General features: G+C 33.7%; 9 non-coding genes across 9 annotated transcripts; all 9 read right to left on the minus strand.

Annotated features, from left to right (window-relative positions):
- Window positions 1-6,296: 6,296 nt before the first annotated feature.
- TRNAT-AGU (transfer RNA threonine (anticodon AGU)) lies at window positions 6,297-6,370 on the minus strand. Its single transcript has one exon. It is a non-coding gene; the product is annotated as a tRNA-Thr (tRNA).
- A 2,977-nt stretch (window positions 6,371-9,347) lies between these two features.
- On the minus strand, window positions 9,348-9,421 carry TRNAT-AGU (transfer RNA threonine (anticodon AGU)). Its single transcript has one exon. It is a non-coding gene; the product is annotated as a tRNA-Thr (tRNA).
- A 2,471-nt stretch (window positions 9,422-11,892) lies between these two features.
- Window positions 11,893-11,966, minus strand: TRNAT-AGU (transfer RNA threonine (anticodon AGU)). The gene has a single exon. It is a non-coding gene; the product is annotated as a tRNA-Thr (tRNA).
- Window positions 11,967-12,399: 433 nt separating this feature from the next.
- Window positions 12,400-12,472, minus strand: TRNAT-CGU (transfer RNA threonine (anticodon CGU)). Its single transcript has one exon. It is a non-coding gene; the product is annotated as a tRNA-Thr (tRNA).
- Window positions 12,473-12,909: 437 nt separating this feature from the next.
- TRNAT-AGU (transfer RNA threonine (anticodon AGU)) lies at window positions 12,910-12,983 on the minus strand. The gene has a single exon. It is a non-coding gene; the product is annotated as a tRNA-Thr (tRNA).
- Window positions 12,984-15,450: 2,467 nt separating this feature from the next.
- TRNAT-CGU (transfer RNA threonine (anticodon CGU)) lies at window positions 15,451-15,523 on the minus strand. The gene has a single exon. It is a non-coding gene; the product is annotated as a tRNA-Thr (tRNA).
- Window positions 15,524-15,960: 437 nt separating this feature from the next.
- Window positions 15,961-16,034, minus strand: TRNAT-AGU (transfer RNA threonine (anticodon AGU)). Its single transcript has one exon. It is a non-coding gene; the product is annotated as a tRNA-Thr (tRNA).
- A 2,469-nt stretch (window positions 16,035-18,503) lies between these two features.
- Window positions 18,504-18,577, minus strand: TRNAT-AGU (transfer RNA threonine (anticodon AGU)). Its single transcript has one exon. It is a non-coding gene; the product is annotated as a tRNA-Thr (tRNA).
- A 433-nt stretch (window positions 18,578-19,010) lies between these two features.
- On the minus strand, window positions 19,011-19,083 carry TRNAT-CGU (transfer RNA threonine (anticodon CGU)). Its single transcript has one exon. It is a non-coding gene; the product is annotated as a tRNA-Thr (tRNA).
- Between the last annotated feature and the right edge of the window lie 307 nt (window positions 19,084-19,390).

Consider the following 19,390-nt stretch of genomic DNA (forward strand, 5'->3'; position numbering starts at 1 on the left):
GGATTGCTAACAGGGGCGCCAGAGAATCCAACGGGAACATTTGTTAAGCCAGACAAAGGTGCGCCAGGGAGTTTCGAATGCATGATGGAACTTTTCGCTGCACCAGTGTCCAACAGAAAAGGCTCAACTACGCCCGAGGTGGCAACTGCGATGTAAGGCCCTCTCTGATCAACCGGAACTGATACTACTCCCTCTCCTTGTCTATGGCTGTCCTAGTAATTACCGTTGTCAGCATCCTGATCGACGTAATAATCATCCACATTGTACTGCGCAGATCTTCCTTGCGACGATCCGCGCTGATCAAAACAATTATTAGAGTCAGAAGAATTGTTAGAACGATCATTTTGAGCACCACGACCTCTACCACGTGATGCCTGTTGAGGACCACCACGACCTCCTCTAGATGAATTACCATTGTTTCGATCAAGCAAAACTGGACAATCGAATTTCAAATGACCCTCTCCCCTACAATAGGCACACTGATTGTACCCTAACGAAGATCTCTGCGAAGAGGAGTCATTTCGCGATTGCGACCTATTCGACTGAGACTGCGATCTATTCCATTGTTGCGAATCATTCTGATTCGAACGTGGAGGATACGCTTGCTGCAACAACACTTTAGTTTTGAGTTCTTTTGTCTTTTTATCTGCTCGATCATTTTCTTCTTTCTCTCTATTCTCATAATATTGGGCCGTGGCCAATATTTGAGCAGAAGTGGAAACAGCCCACGCACTTTCTGAATTTCGTAATTTGTTGCTTAGGTCCGGCAACAAATTTGAGACAAACTTGTCCACAAACAATCGCTGACCTCCCTCTGTACCCATATCTTGACCACTATGATCAATGAATGCCTCCTCAAATCTTGTAAAGAAATCAGAGACACTCTCATCCTTCTTTTGTTTGCAAGCGGACAGTTTGTTCCAATTTACCTTCATAGCTGGCATAAGCGTCTTCATAAGAGTAATAATTCTCTGGGGCAAAGCCGTAATTAGCTGTTCAGGCTTGGCCCCACCAACTTGTCGGGTATCCGCCGCTGTAAGAGCAGCCCAATCACTTCCTAATTCTGCTACATGATTTTCCTGACGAATTTTCGCCCAAACCGGTTGCGGAACTACGTTACCGAACAACATATCAATGTCAGCCAGATTCATTATCGTAGCATCCACTAGCTGCGACAATTCTTTATAGTACCCTGCAGGATTTTTGCGAGGGTCAGGCAAAGATTGCTTTACCTGCAAAACCTCCGATCGTTTCCATGGGAGGTGTATCCACACTCTCTGGAAATGCGGCAGGATCGGCGGTGCAGCACCAGGGTTACCTGGCATCCACACTGGTGGAACTTCACGCATAGGATACTGACCAGGCGCTGCAAGCGGTCCCTCAATGTCTTCTAAAAACAATGCCCTAGGCATTATAGAAGGACGAAAAGACAACAACTGCTCGACAGCACGCTGAACATTGCTACCCACCATTATTCCGCTCGCAAACTGGAGCTGGAGATTAGTGAGAGCAGTCATTACATCATCAGATGCATCAGCCGATATTTGGTCACGTAGAACCTTGCACATTTCTTCAAACACGAACCTCTGTGTCGGTTCGTTAAATTGACAAAACGTATCAAGCACCACACGTGGAGGATTTCTAAGGGGGTATTTCATCCAACCCATCGCCATGTTATACAGCGAGTCACGTTCCCTACCACTGGGAAGCTGACTTCGTCTTTGAGGACCGTCCGAACCAGCGGACTCAAGAATAGGTCCAAGAGAATTAAAGAAGTTAGCAGCAACAGAAGGGGTACGACGTCGAACAGATGGAGAAGAAGAGTAACTCAACGGGATAATAAGAGAAGTGTCAGAAACAGAAGAAACAGCAGGAGTAACCAGAACAGTAGGAGCAGCGGGAACAGGAGTATGGAGAAGTACAAGCGGAGGAGCAGTAGGGACGGAAGCAGGTAGAGGAGCAGGAACGGGTTGAAGAACGGGGACAGGTTGTGGAACAGGAGCAGGAGCAGGTGGAGGAACAGGAGCAGGGGGAACCACAGGAACTACAGTACCCTGTGCGTACGGAGGTGGTGACTTCAAGAGATAGGACAACAAGGGGTCCTCTACTACTTCCTCCTTCTTATCCGTACCCGTCGGTAAAACGGGGTAACACTTATCTATAGTCATACGCTGCAATCTATCGAAAACTTCCTTTTCCTTTTCCTCCTTATCTCGCTGGAACTGCTCTGCGTTTCTTACCGTTGTAACAATACCTTCTCTTTTATTACGCTTAAGCTGCTTGATTTCTCTCTGCTTGGCTTCTTTACGCCACAACCGAAAGGAATCAAACATGGCCGGCCTTGCTTTTCTTTGGAACAATTTAGCTTCTAGATTATCTAAAATCGGGGTCTCAAAACTACCATGAGGTGGCCAACTAAGGACACCGTCTTTTTTAGTATAACGAACCCAACACTCATTGAACGTGATTGGACCCAAACCATGGCGGCTATACAACTCATAAGTTGGAGTTCCAACCGGAGGTATCGGACACGAGTCCTCCAGTCGGGAATCCGTACCACAACCCTTAAAGCAACTGAACAAAGTACTACAGCCAGGCATCGTGCACACTAACCGAGTTTCACAAACGTCAAGGGTTACGGGATTACACTATATCCCAGCAATGAGCAAAAACCCTCGGTTTTTGGCGACTGCAGACGTCAAATATCACAACAAAGAACAAAATACTAAGAACCACAAATACAATGGAACCATGCAACAACTAAGCACCCACAACAAAGGACTCTGGGAGCGACCCACAAATACTTAACTCAAAGATCGATGGCGTCACCAGGAAGGCCCGTCTATCGTCTCGCTGTACCAAGGTCTACGCCAGGTGCCAAAACAGGTCTACAGTCAGGGCAGCAGTCCGTCGCAGCCGTCAGGAGTCGGGAATCTTCGCGGGAAAAGTCGTCGGGCCACTTGTTTCGACAACAGGATCGATGAAGCGGGGTGCACCTTCCCTCGGAGATTTCACACGAAGTTCCACACGATCGTCGGGCTTTGGACCGGTACCACTGATGCAGCCCGACGTTGGGCGCCAACTGAAGGACTGGGTTAATTTAAGACCCAGCGGTGCCAGGGATAACACCTGAAACCTTCGTGGGTAACCTGTTCCGGCATACAAATGACAGAGACACGGGACACTTCCTTCGGCGTCAAAGATTTGAGGTTTATTTACTGCAGGGAACACAGAAGTCACAGGAAGTACAACACGTGTAGGTTCGAGGAGACTGCTTCAACTTGTATCTGTGGATCGCTCCTTTTATACAGTTTTCTCTCGTAGGTTAACATGGTACACAAAGGATTACAACTTGGTTCCCATCGTAAAGACCATAAGGGGTCCCTTTCATGTATTCAGGGCCCGGAACATAAGTACAGTAACATTTGGCAGTTCCCAACTGTAAAAGCACATCTTCTCACCATTAGTACATTCCAATCAGCAGTAAACAGATCGAGGATAAGGCGAAAAACAGGTGCAGAGGAAGACAGGAACGAAGAGGGTGTAAAAGGGGAGGTACCATGAAACACGAGTTGCAGAAATCAAAAGGACGTGCCTAATGAGATGCACAATTGAGACAATAGTCCAGCACGGCAAGATGAGCCTCGAGCGGGGCCAGCTGCCTTGCAGTGTCATCCCCCTCATCATAAAGACACTTTCAAAGGAAATGTGTCTTCCGCAGGAGTTTGGGAATCCCAGGGTTGCGAAGCGGACAGCGTCCGTTCGCTGGCTACTTGAGGGCAAGAAGCAAAATGGATGCTGTATCTAAGATGGAACCCGTGGGTTCAGATGAAGAAACCCACGAAACAAACAAACGGTTTAGGCTAGCACAGCGAAAACGCGTACACCCACTAAACTCGTCATTTGCGGTTGATAGATACCAGACTCGGCCATATTCGTGCGAGTCGAAAACACCACTTACGATCGTCACGGAACCTCACTATAAAACCCAATTTCATTTCTTGAATTCTTAAAAAAAAAAAATTATGATCGTATTAATATTGCTCAAATCTAGTTAGAAATTTCATCTACGTCTTTCTCATAGATATGTATTTTTTTCATTTTGCAATAACAGTATTCATTCTATAATCTTAAAAATACTTCTGTTTTTATAAGGTTTAAGATGATCTGTTCAACAGTAAGATGAATCAGACTTTTATATTTTAATTGTATCGGAATAAGACCTAATGAAAATGATTTGTTATATAACAATGAGAAAAGCAAGGCGCTGCTGAGATTTGAAATCAGGATCTCCTTTTTACTAAACAGGTGCTTTAACCAGCTATGCCACAGCACCCACTTGATTCTTTATTTTGAAACACTTTTCTTTATGGTGTTCAAGAGAATATTGCTTTTTCACTTTCATATTCTTTTCTAAGTTCACACACTTCTCTACTCAAACACTTAAGATGAATGAAGACTCTTCAGTCATTCAAAAACACCTCTCTAATTTGAAGTTTACCCTATTCATATCATTTTAAAATATACCTTCCTGAAGAATAGATTAGTTGAATTCAACAATAGAGTGATCATTCACCTCTATCTTGTTCTTTGTCATTTTCTTTTCCCTATTTCAGTCAATGCATTCCTACAAAAATCTTCACAATACCAAGCATTTTATTTAATTTTTAAGATAACCTATTCTAAAGTTCATAGAACCAGATGTTTATTCTTAAATTGTATTCAACACTTGTTTGATGTAAATTATTCGGAAAGCATGGAGAAAACAGTTAGGTGATGCTGAGATTTGAACTCATGATTTCCTGTTTACCAGACAGGCACTTTAACCACTAAGCCACAGCACCAACGTTAATAGTAAAAAATGCGTAAATAATTTATTGTTGATGATGAAAATGTGTTTCTGCCATAAATTCTTCTTTATATGTATTGCAATCTTAAACACGAAAAGATACTCAATCACTACGCAAGGATTAATATGTTTTAATAAACAGGTACTCTTATAAAACCCAATTTCATTTCTTGAATTCTTTACAATTTTTTTTCATGAAGGTATTAATATTGCTCAAATCTAGGTAGAAATTTCATCTACGTCTTTCTCATAGATATGTATTTTTTTCATTTTGCAATAACAGTATTCATTCTATAATCTTGGAAATACTTGGGTTTTTATAAGGTTTAAGATGATCTGTTCAACAGTAAGATTAATCAGATTTTTATATTTTAATTGTATTGGAATAAGACCTAATGAAAATGATTTGTTATATAACAATGAGAAAAGCAAGGCGCTGCTGAGAGTTGAACTCAGGATCTCCTTTTTACTAAACAGGCGCTTTAACCAGCTAAGCCACAGCACCCACTTGATTCTTAAGTTTGAAACACTTTTCTTTATGCTGTTCAAGAGAATATTGCTTTTTCACTTTCATAGTCTTTTCTAAGTTCACACACTTCTCTACTCATAAACTTAAGATGAATGAAGACTCTTCACTTATTCAAAAACACCTCTCTAATTTGAAGTTTACCCTATTCCTATCATTTTAAAATATACCTTGCTGAAGAATGGATTAGTTGAATTCAACAATAGAGTGATCATTCACCTCTATCTTGTTCTTTGTCATTTTCTTTTCCCTATTTCAATCAATGCATTCCTACAAAAATCTTCACAATACCAAGTATTTAATTTAATTTTTAGGATAACATTCTAAAGTTCATAGAACCAGATGTTTATACTTAAATCGTATTCAACACTTGTTTGATGAAAATTACTCGGAAAGCATGGAGAAAACAGTTAAATGCTGCTGAGATTTGAATTCAGGATTTCCTGTTTACGAGACAGGAACTTTAACCACTAAGCCACAGCACCAACGGTAATAGTAAAAAATGCATAAAGAATGTATTGTTGATGATGAAAATGTGTTTTCTGCTATAAATTCTTCTTTATATGTATTGTAATCTCAAACACGAAAAGATACTCAATCACTACGCAAGGATTCATATGTTTTAATAAACAGGTACTCTTATAAAACCCAATTTCATTTCTTGAATTCTTTACAATTTTTTTCATGAAGGTAATAATATTGCTCCATTCTAGGTCGACATTTCATCTACGTCTTTCTCATAGATATGTATTTTTTTCATTTTGCAATAACAGTATTCATTCTATAATCTTGAAAATACTTGGGTTTTTATAAGGTTAAAGCTGATCTGTTCAACAGTAAGATGAATCAGACTTTTATATTTTAATTGTATCGGAATAAGACCTAATGAAAATGATTTATTATATAACAATGAGAAAAGCAAGGCACTGCTGAGAGTTGAACTCAGGATCTCCTGTTTACTAGACAGGCGCTTTAACCAGCTAAGCCACAGCACCCACTTGATTCTTAAATTTGAAACACTTTTCTTTATGGTGTTCAAGAGAATATTGCTTTTTCACTTTCATATTCTTTTCTAAGTTCACACACTTCTCTACTCAAACACTTAAGATGAATGAAGACTCTTCACTTATTCAAAAACACCTCTCTAATTTGAAGTTTACCCTATTCATATCATTTTAAAATATACCTTGCTGAAGAATGGATTAGTTGAATTCAACAATAGAGTGATCATTCACCTCTATCTTGTTCTTTGTCATTTTCTTTTCCCTATTTCAATCAATGCATTCCTACAAAAATCTTCACAATACCAAGTATTTTATTTAATTTTTAGGATAACATTCTAAAGTTCATAGAACCAGATGTTTATACTTAAATTGTATTCAACACTTGTTTGATGAAAATTACTCGGAAAGCATGGAGAAAACAGTTAAATGCTGCTGAAATTTGAACTCAGGATTTCCTGTTTACGAGACAGGAGCTTTAACCACTAAGCCACAGCACCAACGGTAATAGTAAAAAATGCATAAATAATTTATTGTTGATGATGAAAATGTGTTTTCTGCTATAAATTCTTCTTTATATGTATTGTAATCTTAAACACGAAAAGATACTCAATCACTACGCAAGGATTAATATGTTTTAATAAACAGGTACTCTTATAAAACCCAATTTCATTTCTTGAATTCTTTACAATTTTTTTTCATGAAGGTAATAATATTGCTCCAATCTAGGTAGACATTTCATCTATGTCTTTCTCATAGATATGTATTTTTTTCATTTTGCAATAACAGTATTCATTCTATAATCTTGAAAATACTTGGGTTTTTATAAGGTTAAAGCTGATCTGTTCAACAGTAAGATGAATCAGACTTTTATATTTTAATTGTATCGGAATTAGACCTAATGAAAATGATTTATTATATAACAATGAGAAAAGGAAGGCACGGCTGAGAGTTGAACTCAGAATCTCCTGTTTACTAGACAGGCGCTTTAACCAGCTAAGCCACAGCACCCACTTGATTCTTAAATTTGAAACACTTTTCTCTATGGTGTTCAAGAGAATATTGCTTTTTCACTTTCATATTCTTTTCTAAGTTCACACACTTCTCTACTCAAACACTTAAGATGAATGAAGACTCTTCACTTATTCAAAAACACCTCTCTAATTTGAAGTTTACCCTATTCATATCATTTTAAAATATACCTTGCTGAAGAATGGATTAGTTGAATTCAACAATAGAGTGATCATTCACCTCTATCTTGTTCTTTGTCATTTTCTTTTCCCTATTTCAATCAATGCATTCCTACAAAAATCTTCACAATACCAAGTATTTTATTTAATTTTTAGGATAACATTCTAAAGTTCATAGAACCAGATGTTTATACTTAAATTGTATTCAACACTTGTTTGATGAAAATTACTCGGAAAGCATGGAGAAAACAGTTAAATGCCGCTGAGATTTGAACTCAGGATTTCCTGTTTACGAGACAGGAGCTTTAACCACTAAGCCACAGCACCAACGGTAATAGTGAAAAATGCATAAAGAATTTATTGTTGATGATGAAAATGTGTTTTCTGCTATAAATTCTTCTTTATATGTATTGTAATCTTAAACACGAAAAGATACTCAATCACTATGCAAGGATTGATATGTTTTAATAAACAGGTACTCTTATAAAACCCAATTTCATTTCTTGAATTCTTTACAATTTTTTTTCATGAAGGTATTAATATTGCTCAAATCTAGGTAGAAATTTCATCTACGTCTTTCTCATAGATATGTATTTTTTTCATTTTGCTATAACAGTATTCATTCTATAATCTTGAAAATACTTGGGTTTTTATAAGGTTAAAGATGATCTGTTCAACAGTAAAATGAATCAGATTTTTATATTTTAATTGTATCGGAATAAGACCTAATGAAAATGATTTGTTATATAACAATGAGAAAAGCAAGGCGCTGCTGAGAGTTGAACTCAGGATCTCCTTTTTACTAAACAGGCGCTTTAACCAGCTAAGCCACAGCACCCATTTGATTCTTAATTTTGAAACACTTTTCTTTATGCTGTTCAAGAGAATATTGCTTTTTCACTTTCATATTCTTTTCTAAGTTCACACACTTCTCTACTCATGAACTTAAGATGAATGAAGACTCTTCACTTATTCAAAAACACCTCTCTAATTTGAAGTTTACCCTATTCATATCATTTTAAAATATACCTTGCTGAAGAATGGATTAGTTGAATTCAACAATAGAGTGATCATTCACCTCTATCTTGTTCTTTGTCATTTTCTTTTCCCTATTTCAATCAATGCATTCCTACAAAAATCTTCACAATACCAAGTATTTTATTTAATTTTTAAGATAACATTCTAAAGTTCATAGAACCAGATGTTTATACTTAAATTGTATTCAACACTTGTTTGATGAAAATTACTCGGAAAGCATGGAGAAAACAGTTAAATGCTGCTGAGATTTGAACTCCGGATTTCCTGTTTACGAGACAGGAGCTTTAACCACTAAGCCACAGCACCAACGGTAATAGTAAAAAATGCATAAATAATTTATTGTTGATGATGAAAATGTGCTTTCTGCTATAAATTCTTCTTTATATGTATTGTAATCTTAAACACGAAAAGATACTCAATCACTACGCAAGGATTAATATGTTTTAATAAACAGGTACTCTTATAAAACCCAATTTCATTTCTTGAATTCTTTACAAATTTTTTTCATGAAGGTAATAATATTGCTCCAATCTAGGTAGACATTTTATCTACATCTTTCTCATAGATATGTATTTTTTTCATTTTGCAATAACAGTATTCATTCTATAATCTTGAAAATACTTGGGTTTTTATAAGGTTAAAGATGATCTGTTCAACAGTAAGATGAATCAGACTTTTATATTTTAATTGTATCGGAATAAGACCTTATGAAAATGATGTATTATATAACAATGAGAAAAGCAAGGCACTGCTGAGAGTTGAACTCAGGATCTCCTGTTTACTAGACAAGCGCTTTAACCAGCTAAGCCACAGCACCCACTTAATTCTTAAATTTGAAACACTTTTCTTTATGGTGTTCAAGAGAATATTGCTTTTTCACTTTCATATTCTTTTCTAAGTTCACACACTTCTCTACTCAAACACTTAAGATGAATGAAGACTCTTCACTTATTCAAAAACACCTCTCTAATTTGAAGTTTACCCTATTCATATCATTTTAAAATATACCTTCCTGAAGAATAGATTAGTTGAATTCAACAATAGAGTGATCATTCACCTCTATCTTGTTCTTTGTCATTTTCTTTTCCCTATTTCAGCCAATGCATTCCTACAAAAATCTTCACAATACCAACCATTTTATTTAATGTTTAAGATAACTTATTCTAAAGTTCATAGAACCAGATGTTTATTCTTAAATTGTATTCAACACTTGTTTGATGTAAATTATTCGGAAAGCATGGAGAAAACAGTTAGGTGATGCTGAGATTTGAACTCATGATTTCCTGTTTACTAGACAAGCGCTTTAACCAGCTAAGCCACAGCACCCACTTAATTCTTAAATTTGAAACACTTTTCTTTATGGTGTTCAAGAGAATATTGCTTTTTCACTTTCATATTCTTTTCTAAGTTCACACACTTCTCTACTCAAACACTTAAGATGAATGAAGACTCTTCACTTATTCAAAAACACCTCTCTAATTTGAAGTTTACCCTATTCATATCATTTTAAAATATACCTTCCTGAAGAATAGATTAGTTGAATTCAACAATAGAGTGATCATTCACCTCTATCTTGTTCTTTGTCATTTTCTTTTCCCTATTTCAGTCAATGCATTCCTACAAAAATCTTCACAATACCAAGCATTTTATTTAATGTTTAAGATAACTTATTCTAAAGTTCATAGAACCAGATGTTTATTCTTAAATTGTATTCAACACTTGTTTGATGTAAATTATTCGGAAAGCATGGAGAAAACAGTTAGGTGATGCTGAGATTTGAACTCATGATTTCCTGTTTACCAGACAGGCACTTTAACCACTAAGCCACAGCAGCAACGTTAATAGTAAAAAATGCATAAATAATTTATTGTTGATGATGAAAATGTGTTTCTGCCATAAATTCTTCTTTATATGTATTGCAATCTTAAACACGAAAAGATACTCAATCACTACGCAAGGATTAATATGTTTTAATAAACAGGTACTCTTATAAAACCCAATTTCATTTCTTGAATTCTTTACAATTTTTTTTCATGAAGGTATTAATATTGCTCAAATCTAGGTAGAAATTTCATCTACGTCTTTCTCATAGATATGTATTTTTTTTTCATTTTGCAATAACAGTATTCATTCTATAATCTTGGAAATACTTGGGTTTTTATAAGGTTTAAGATGATCTGTTCAACAGTAAGATTAATCAGATTTTTATATTTTAATTGTATTGGAATAAGACCTAATGAAAATGATTTGTTATATAACAATGAGAAAAGCAAGGCGCTTCTGAGAGTTGAACTCAGGATCTCCTTTTTACTAAACAGGCGCTTTAACCAGCTAAGCCACAGCACCCACTTGATTCTTAAGTTTGAAACACTTTTCTTTATGCTGTTCAAGAGAATATTGCTTTTTCACTTTCATAGTCTTTTCTAAGTTCACACACTTCTCTACTCATAAACTTAAGATGAATGAAGACTCTTCACTTATTCAAAAACACCTCTCTAATTTGAAGTTTACCCTATTCCTATCATTTTAAAATATACCTTGCTGAAGAATGGATTAGTTGAATTCAACAATAGAGTGATCATTCACCTCTATCTTGTTCTTTGTCATTTTCTTTTCCCTATTTCAATCAATGCATTCCTACAAAAATCTTCACAATACCAAGTATTTAATTTAATTTTTAGGATAACATTCTAAAGTTCATAGAACCAGATGTTTATACTTAAATCGTATTCAACACTTGTTTGATGAAAATTACTCGGAAAGCATGGAGAAAACAGTTAAATGCTGCTGAGATTTGAATTCAGGATTTCCTGTTTACGAGACAGGAACTTTAACCACTAAGCCACAGCACCAACGGTAATAGTAAAAAATGCATAAAGAATGTATTGTTGATGATGAAAATGTGTTTTCTGCTATAAATTCTTCTTTATATGTATTGTAATCTCAAACACGAAAAGATACTCAATCACTACGCAAGGATTCATATGTTTTAATAAACAGGTACTCTTATAAAACCCAATTTCATTTCTTGAATTCTTTACAATTTTTTTCATGAAGGTAATAATATTGCTCCATTCTAGGTTGACATTTCATCTACGTCTTTCTCATAGATATGTATTTTTTTCATTTTGCAATAACAGTATTCATTCTATAATCTTGAAAATACTTGGGTTTTTATAAGGTTAAAGCTGATCTGTTCAACAGTAAGATGAATCAGACTTTCATATTTTAATTGTATCGGAATAAGACCTAATGAAAATGATTTATTATATAACAATGAGAAAAGCAAGGCACTGCTGAGAGTTGAACTCAGGATCTCCTGTTTACTAGACAGGCGCTTTAACCAGCTAAGCCACAGCACCCACTTGATTCTTAAATTTGAAACACTTTTCTTTATGGTGTTCAAGAGAATATTGCTTTTTCACTTTCATATTCTTTTCTAAGTTCACACACTTCTCTACTCAAACACTTAAGATGAATGAAGACTCTTCACTTATTCAAAAACACCTCTCTAATTTGAAGTTTACCCTATTCATATCATTTTAAAATATACCTTGCTGAAGAATGGATTAGTTGAATTCAACAATAGAGTGATCATTCACCTCTATCTTGTTCTTTGTCATTTTCTTTTCCCTATTTCAATCAATGCATTCCTACAAAAATCTTCACAATACCAAGTATTTTATTTAATTTTTAGGATAACATTCTAAAGTTCATAGAACCAGATGTTTATACTTAAATTGTATTCAACACTTGTTTGATGAAAATTACTCGGAAAGCATGGAGAAAACAGTTAAATGCTGCTGAGATTTGAACTCAGGATTTCCTGTTTACGAGACAGGAGCTTTAACCACTAAGCCACAGCACCAACGGTAATAGTAAAAAATGCATAAATAATTTATTGTTGATGATGAAAATGTGTTTTCTGTTATAAATTCTTCTTTATATGTATTGTAATCTTAAACACGAAAAGATACTCAATCACTACGCAAGGATTAATATGTTTTAATAAACAGGTACTCTTATAAAACCCAATTTCATTTCTTGAATTCTTTACAATTTTTTTTCATGAAGGTAATAATATTGCTCCAATCTAGGTAGACATTTCATCTATGTCTTTCTCATAGATATGTATTTTTTTCATTTTGAAATAACAGTATTCATTCTATAATCTTGAAAATACTTGGGTTTTTATAAGGTTAAAGCTGATCTGTTCAACAGTAAGATGAATCAGACTTTTATATTTTAATTGTATCGGAATAAGACCTAATGAAAATGATTTATTATATAACAATGAGAAAAGCAAGGCACTGCTGAGAGTTGAACTCAGGATCTCCTGTTTACTAGACAGGCGCTTTAACCAGCTAAGCCACAGCACCCACTTGATTCTTAAATTTGAAACACTTTTCTTTATGGTGTTCAAGAGAATATTGCTTTTTCACTTTCATATTCTTTTCTAAGTTCACACACTTCTCTACTCAAACACTTAAGATGAATGAAGACTCTTCACTTATTCAAAAACACCTCTCTAATTTGAAGTTTACCCTATTCATATCATTTTAAAATATACCTTGCTGAAGAATGGATTAGTTGAATTCAACAATAGAGTGATCATTCACCTCTATCTTGTTCTTTGTCATTTTCTTTTCCCTATTTCAATCAATGCATTCCTACAAAAATCTTCACAATACCAAGTATTTTATTTAATTTTTAGGATAACATTCTAAAGTTCATAGAACCAGATGTTTATACTTAAATTGTATTCAACACTTGTTTGATGAAAATTACTCGGAAAGCATGGAGAAAACAGTTAAATGCTGCTGAAATTTGAACTCAGGATTTCCTGTTTACGAGACAGGAGCTTTAACCACTAAGCCACAGCACCAACGGTAATAGTAAAAAATGCATAAATAATTTATTGTTGATGATGAAAATGTGTTTTCTGCTATAAATTCTTCTTTATATGTATTGTAATCTTAAACACGAAAAGATACTCAATCACTACGCAAGGATTAATATGTTTTAATAAACAGGTACTCTTATAAAACCCAATTTCATTTCTTGAATTCTTTACAATTTTTTTTCATGAAGGTAATAATATTGCTCCAATCTAGGTAGACATTTCATCTATGTCTTTCTCATAGATATGTATTTTTTTCATTTTGCAATAACAGTATTCATTCTATAATCTTGAAAATACTTGGGTTTTTATAAGGTTAAAGCTGATCTGTTCAACAGTAAGATGAATCAGACTTTTATATTTTAATTGTATCGGAATTAGACCTAATGAAAATGATTTATTATATAACAATGAGAAAAGGAAGGCACGGCTGAGAGTTGAACTCAGAATCTCCTGTTTACTAGACAGGCGCTTTAACCAGCTAAGCCACAGCACCCACTTGATTCTTAAATTTGAAACACTTTTCTCTATGGTGTTCAAGAGAATATTGCTTTTTCACTTTCATATTCTTTTCTAAGTTCACACACTTCTCTACTCAAACACTTAAGATGAATGAAGACTCTTCACTTATTCAAAAACACCTCTCTAATTTGAAGTTTACCCTATTCATATCATTTTAAAATATACCTTGCTGAAGAATGGATTAGTTGAATTCAACAATAGAGTGATCATTCACCTCTATCTTGTTCTTTGTCATTTTCTTTTCCCTATTTCAATCAATGCATTCCTACAAAAATCTTCACAATACCAAGTATTTTATTTAATTTTTAGGATAACATTCTAAAGTTCATAGAACCAGATGTTTATACTTAAATTGTATTCAACACTTGTTTGATGAAAATTACTCGGAAAGCATGGAGAAAACAGTTAAATGCCGCTGAGATTTGAACTCAGGATTTCCTGTTTACGAGACAGGAGCTTTAACCACTAAGCCACAGCACCAACGGTAATAGTGAAAAATGCATAAAGAATTTATTGTTGATGATGAAAATGTGTTTTCTGCTATAAATTCTTCTTTATATGTATTGTAATCTTAAACACGAAAAGATACTCAATCACTATGCAAGGATTGATATGTTTTAATAAACAGGTACTCTTATAAAACCCAATTTCATTTCTTGAATTCTTTACAATTTTTTTTCATGAAGGTATTAATATTGCTCAAATCTAGGTAGAAATTTCATCTACGTCTTTCTCATAGATATGTATTTTTTTCATTTTGCTATAACAGTATTCATTCTATAATCTTGAAAATACTTGGGTTTTTATAAGGTTAAAGATGATCTGTTCAACAGTAAAATGAATCAGATTTTTATATTTTAATTGTATCGGAATAAGACCTAATGAAAATGATTTGTTATATAACAATGAGAAAAGCAAGGCGCTGCTGAGAGTTGAACTCAGGATCTCCTTTTTACTAAACAGGCGCTTTAACCAGCTAAGCCACAGCACCCATTTGATTCTTAATTTTGAAACACTTTTCTTTATGCTGTTCAAGAGAATATTGCTTTTTCACTTTCATATTCTTTTCTAAGTTCACACACTTCTCTACTCATGAACTTAAGATGAATGAAGACTCTTCACTTATTCAAAAACACCTCTCTAATTTGAAGTTTACCCTATTCATATCATTTTAAAATATACCTTGCTGAAGAATGGATTAGTTGAATTCAACAATAGAGTGATCATTCACCTCTATCTTGTTCTTTGTCATTTTCTTTTCCCTATTTCAATCAATGCATTCCTACAAAAATCTTCACAATACCAAGTATTTTATTTAATTTTTAAGATAACATTCTAAAGTTCATAGAACCAGATGTTTATACTTAAATTGTATTCAACACTTGTTTGATGAAAATTACTCGGAAAGCATGGAGAAAACAGTTAAATGCTGCTGAGATTTGAACTCAGGATTTCCTGTTTACGAGACAGGAGCTTTAACCACTAAGCCACAGCACCAACGGTAATAGTAAAAAATGCATAAATAATTTATTGTTGATGATGAAAATGTGCTTTCTGCTATAAATTCTTCTTTATATGTATTGTAATCTTAAACACGAAAAGATACTCAATCACTACGCAAGGATTAATATGTTTTAATAAACAGGTACTCTTATAAAACCCAATTTCATTTCTTGAATTCTTTACAAATTTTTTTCATGAAGGTAATAATATTGCTCCAATCTAGGTAGACATTTCATCTACATCTTTCTCATAGATATGTATTTTTTTCATTTTGCAATAACAGTATTCATTCTATAATCTTGAAAATACTTGGGTTTTTATAAGGTTAAAGATGATCTGTTCAACAGTAAGATGAATCAGACTTTTATATTTTAATTGTATCGGAATAAGACCTTATGAAAATGATGTATTATATAACAATGAGAAAAGCAAGGCACTGCTGAGAGTTGAACTCAGGATCTCCTGTTTACTAGACAAGCGCTTTAACCAGCTAAGCCACAGCACCCACTTAATTCTCAAATTTGAAACACTTTTCTTTATGGTGTTCAAGAGAATATTGCTTTTTCACTTTCATATTCTTTTCTAAGTTCACACACTTCTCTACTCAAACACTTAAGATGAATGAAGACTCTTCACTTATTCAAAAACACCTCTCTAATTTGAAGTTTACCCTATTCATATCATTTTAAAATATACCTTCCTGAAGAATAGATTAGTTGAATTCAACAATAGAGTGATCATTCACCTCTATCTTGTTCTTTGTCATTTTCTTTTCCCTATTTCAGCCAATGCATTCCTACAAAAATCTTCACAATACCAACCATTTTATTTAATGTTTAAGATAACTTATTCTAAAGTTCATAGAACCAGATGTTTATTCTTAAATTGTATTCAACACTTGTTTGATGTAAATTATTCGGAAAGCATGGAGAAAACAGTTAGGTGATGCTGAGATTTGAACTCATGATTTCCTGTTTACTAGACAAGCGCTTTAACCAGCTAAGCCACAGCACCCACTTAATTCTTAAATTTGAAACACTTTTCTTTATGGTGTTCAAGAGAATATTGCTTTTTCACTTTCATATTCTTTTCTAAGTTCACACACTTCTCTACTCAAACACTTAAGATGAATGAAGACTCTTCACTTATTCAAAAACACCTCTCTAATTTGAAGTTTACCCTATTCATATCATTTTAAAATATACCTTCCTGAAGAATAGATTAGTTGAATTCAACAATAGAGTGATCATTCACCTCTATCTTGTTCTTTGTCATTTTCTTTTCCCTATTTCAGTCAATGCATTCCTACAAAAATCTTCACAATACCAAGCATTTTATTTAATGTTTAAGATAACTTATTCTAAAGTTCATAGAACCAGATGTTTATTCTTAAATTGTATTCAACACTTGTTTGATGTAAATTATTCGGAAAGCATGGAGAAAACAGTTAGGTGATGCTGAGATTTGAACTCATGATTTCCTGTTTACCAGACAGGCACTTTAACCACTAAGCCACAGCAGCAACGTTAATAGTAAAAAATGCATAAATAATTTATTGTTGATGATGAAAATGTGTTTCTGCCATAAATTCTTCTTTATATGTATTGCAATCTTAAACACGAAAAGATACTCAATCACTACGCAAGGATTAATATGTTTTAATAAACAGGTACTCTTATAAAACCCAATTTCATTTCTTGAATTCTTTACAATTTTTTTTCATGAAGGTATTAATATTGCTCAAATCTAGGTAGAAATTTCATCTACGTCTTTCTCATAGATATGTATTTTTTTCATTTTGCAATAACAGTATTCATTCTATAATCTTGGAAATACTTGGGTTTTTATAAGGTTTAAGATGATCTGTTCAACAGTAAGATTAATCAGATTTTTATATTTTAATTGTATTGGAATAAGACCTAATGAAAATGATTTGTTATATAACAATGAGAAAAGCAAGGCGCTGCTGAGAGTTGAACTCAGGATCTCCTTTTTACTAAACAGGCGCTTTAACCAGCTAAGCCACAGCACCCACTTGATTCTTAAGTTTGAAACACTTTTCTTTATGCTGTTCAAGAGAATATTGCTTTTTCACTTTCATAGTCTTTTCTAAGTTCACACACTTCTCTACTCATAAACTTAAGATGAATGAAGACTCTTCACTTATTCAAAAACACCTCTCTAATTTGAAGTTTACCCTATTCCTATCATTTTAAAATATACCTTGCTGAAGAATGGATTAGTTGAATTCAACAATAGAGTGATCATTCACCTCTATCTTGTTCTTTGTCATTTTCTTTTCCCTATTTCAATCAATGCATTCCTACAAAAATCTTCACAATACCAAGTATTTAATTTAATTTTTAGGATAACATTCTAAAGTTCATAGAACCAGATGTTTATACTTAAATCGTATTCAACACTTGTTTGATGAAAATTACTCGGAAAGCATGGAGAAAACAGTTAAATGCTGCTGAGATTTGAATTCAGGATTTCCTGTTTACGAGACAGGAACTTTAACCACTAAGCCACAGCACCAACGGTAATAGTAAAAAATGCATAAAGAATGTATTGTTGATGATGAAAATGTGTTTTCTGCTATAAATTCTTCTTTATATGTATTGTAATCTCAAACACGAAAAGATACTCAATCACTACGCAAGGATTCATATGTTTTAATAAACAGGTACTCTTATAAAACCCAATTTCATTTCTTGAATTCTTTACAATTTTTTTCATGAAGGTAATAATATTGCTCCATTCTAGGTTGACATTTCATCTACGTCTTTCTCATAGATATGTATTTTTTTCATTTTGCAATAACAGTATTCATTCTATAATCTTGAAAATACTTGGGTTTTTATAAGGTTAAAGCTGATCTGTTCAACAGTAAGATGAATCAGACTTTCATATTTTAATTGTATCGGAATAAGACCTAATGAAAATGATTTATTATATAACAATGAGAAAAGCAAGGCACTGCTGAGAGTTGAACTCAGGATCTCCTGTTTACTAGACAGGCGCTTTAACCAGCTAAGCCACAGCACCCACTTGATTCTTAAATTTGAAACACTTTTCTTTATGGTGTTCAAGAGAATATTGCTTTTTCACTTTCATATTCTTTTCTAAGTTCACACACTTCTCTACTCAAACACTTAAGATGAATGAAGACTCTTCACTTATTCAAAAACACCTCTCTAATTTGAAGTTTACCCTATTCATATCATTTTAAAATATACCTTGCTGAAGAATGGATTAGTTGAATTCAACAATAGAGTGATCATTCACCTCTATCTTGTTCTTTGTCATTTTCTTTTCCCTATTTCAATCAATGCATTCCTACAAAAATCTTCACAATACCAAGTATTTTATTTAATTTTTAGGATAACATTCTAAAGTTCATAGAACCAGATGTTTATACTTAAATTGTATTCAACACTTGTTTGATGAAAATTACTCGGAAAGCATGGAGAAAACAGTTAAATGCTGCTGAGATTTGAACTCAGGATTTCCTGTTTACGAGACAGGAGCTTTAACCACTAAGCCACAGCACCAACGGTAATAGTAAAAAATGCATAAATAATTTATTGTTGATGATGAAAATGTGTTTTCTGTTATAAATTCTTCTTTATATGTATTGTAATCTTAAACACGAAAAGATACTCAATCACTACGCAAGGATTAATATGTTTTAATAAACAGGTACTCTTATAAAACCCAATTTCATTTCTTGAATTCTTTACAATTTTTTTTCATGAAGGTAATAATATTGCTCCAATCTAGGTAGACATTTCATCTATGTCTTTCTCATAGATATGTATTTTTTTCATTTTGAAATAACAGTATTCATTCTATAATCTT

This window comes from Lissotriton vulgaris, chromosome 12 (genome assembly GCF_964263255.1).
Source record: "Lissotriton vulgaris chromosome 12, aLisVul1.2, whole genome shotgun sequence".
NCBI classification, from domain to species: Eukaryota; Metazoa; Chordata; class Amphibia; order Caudata; family Salamandridae; genus Lissotriton; species Lissotriton vulgaris.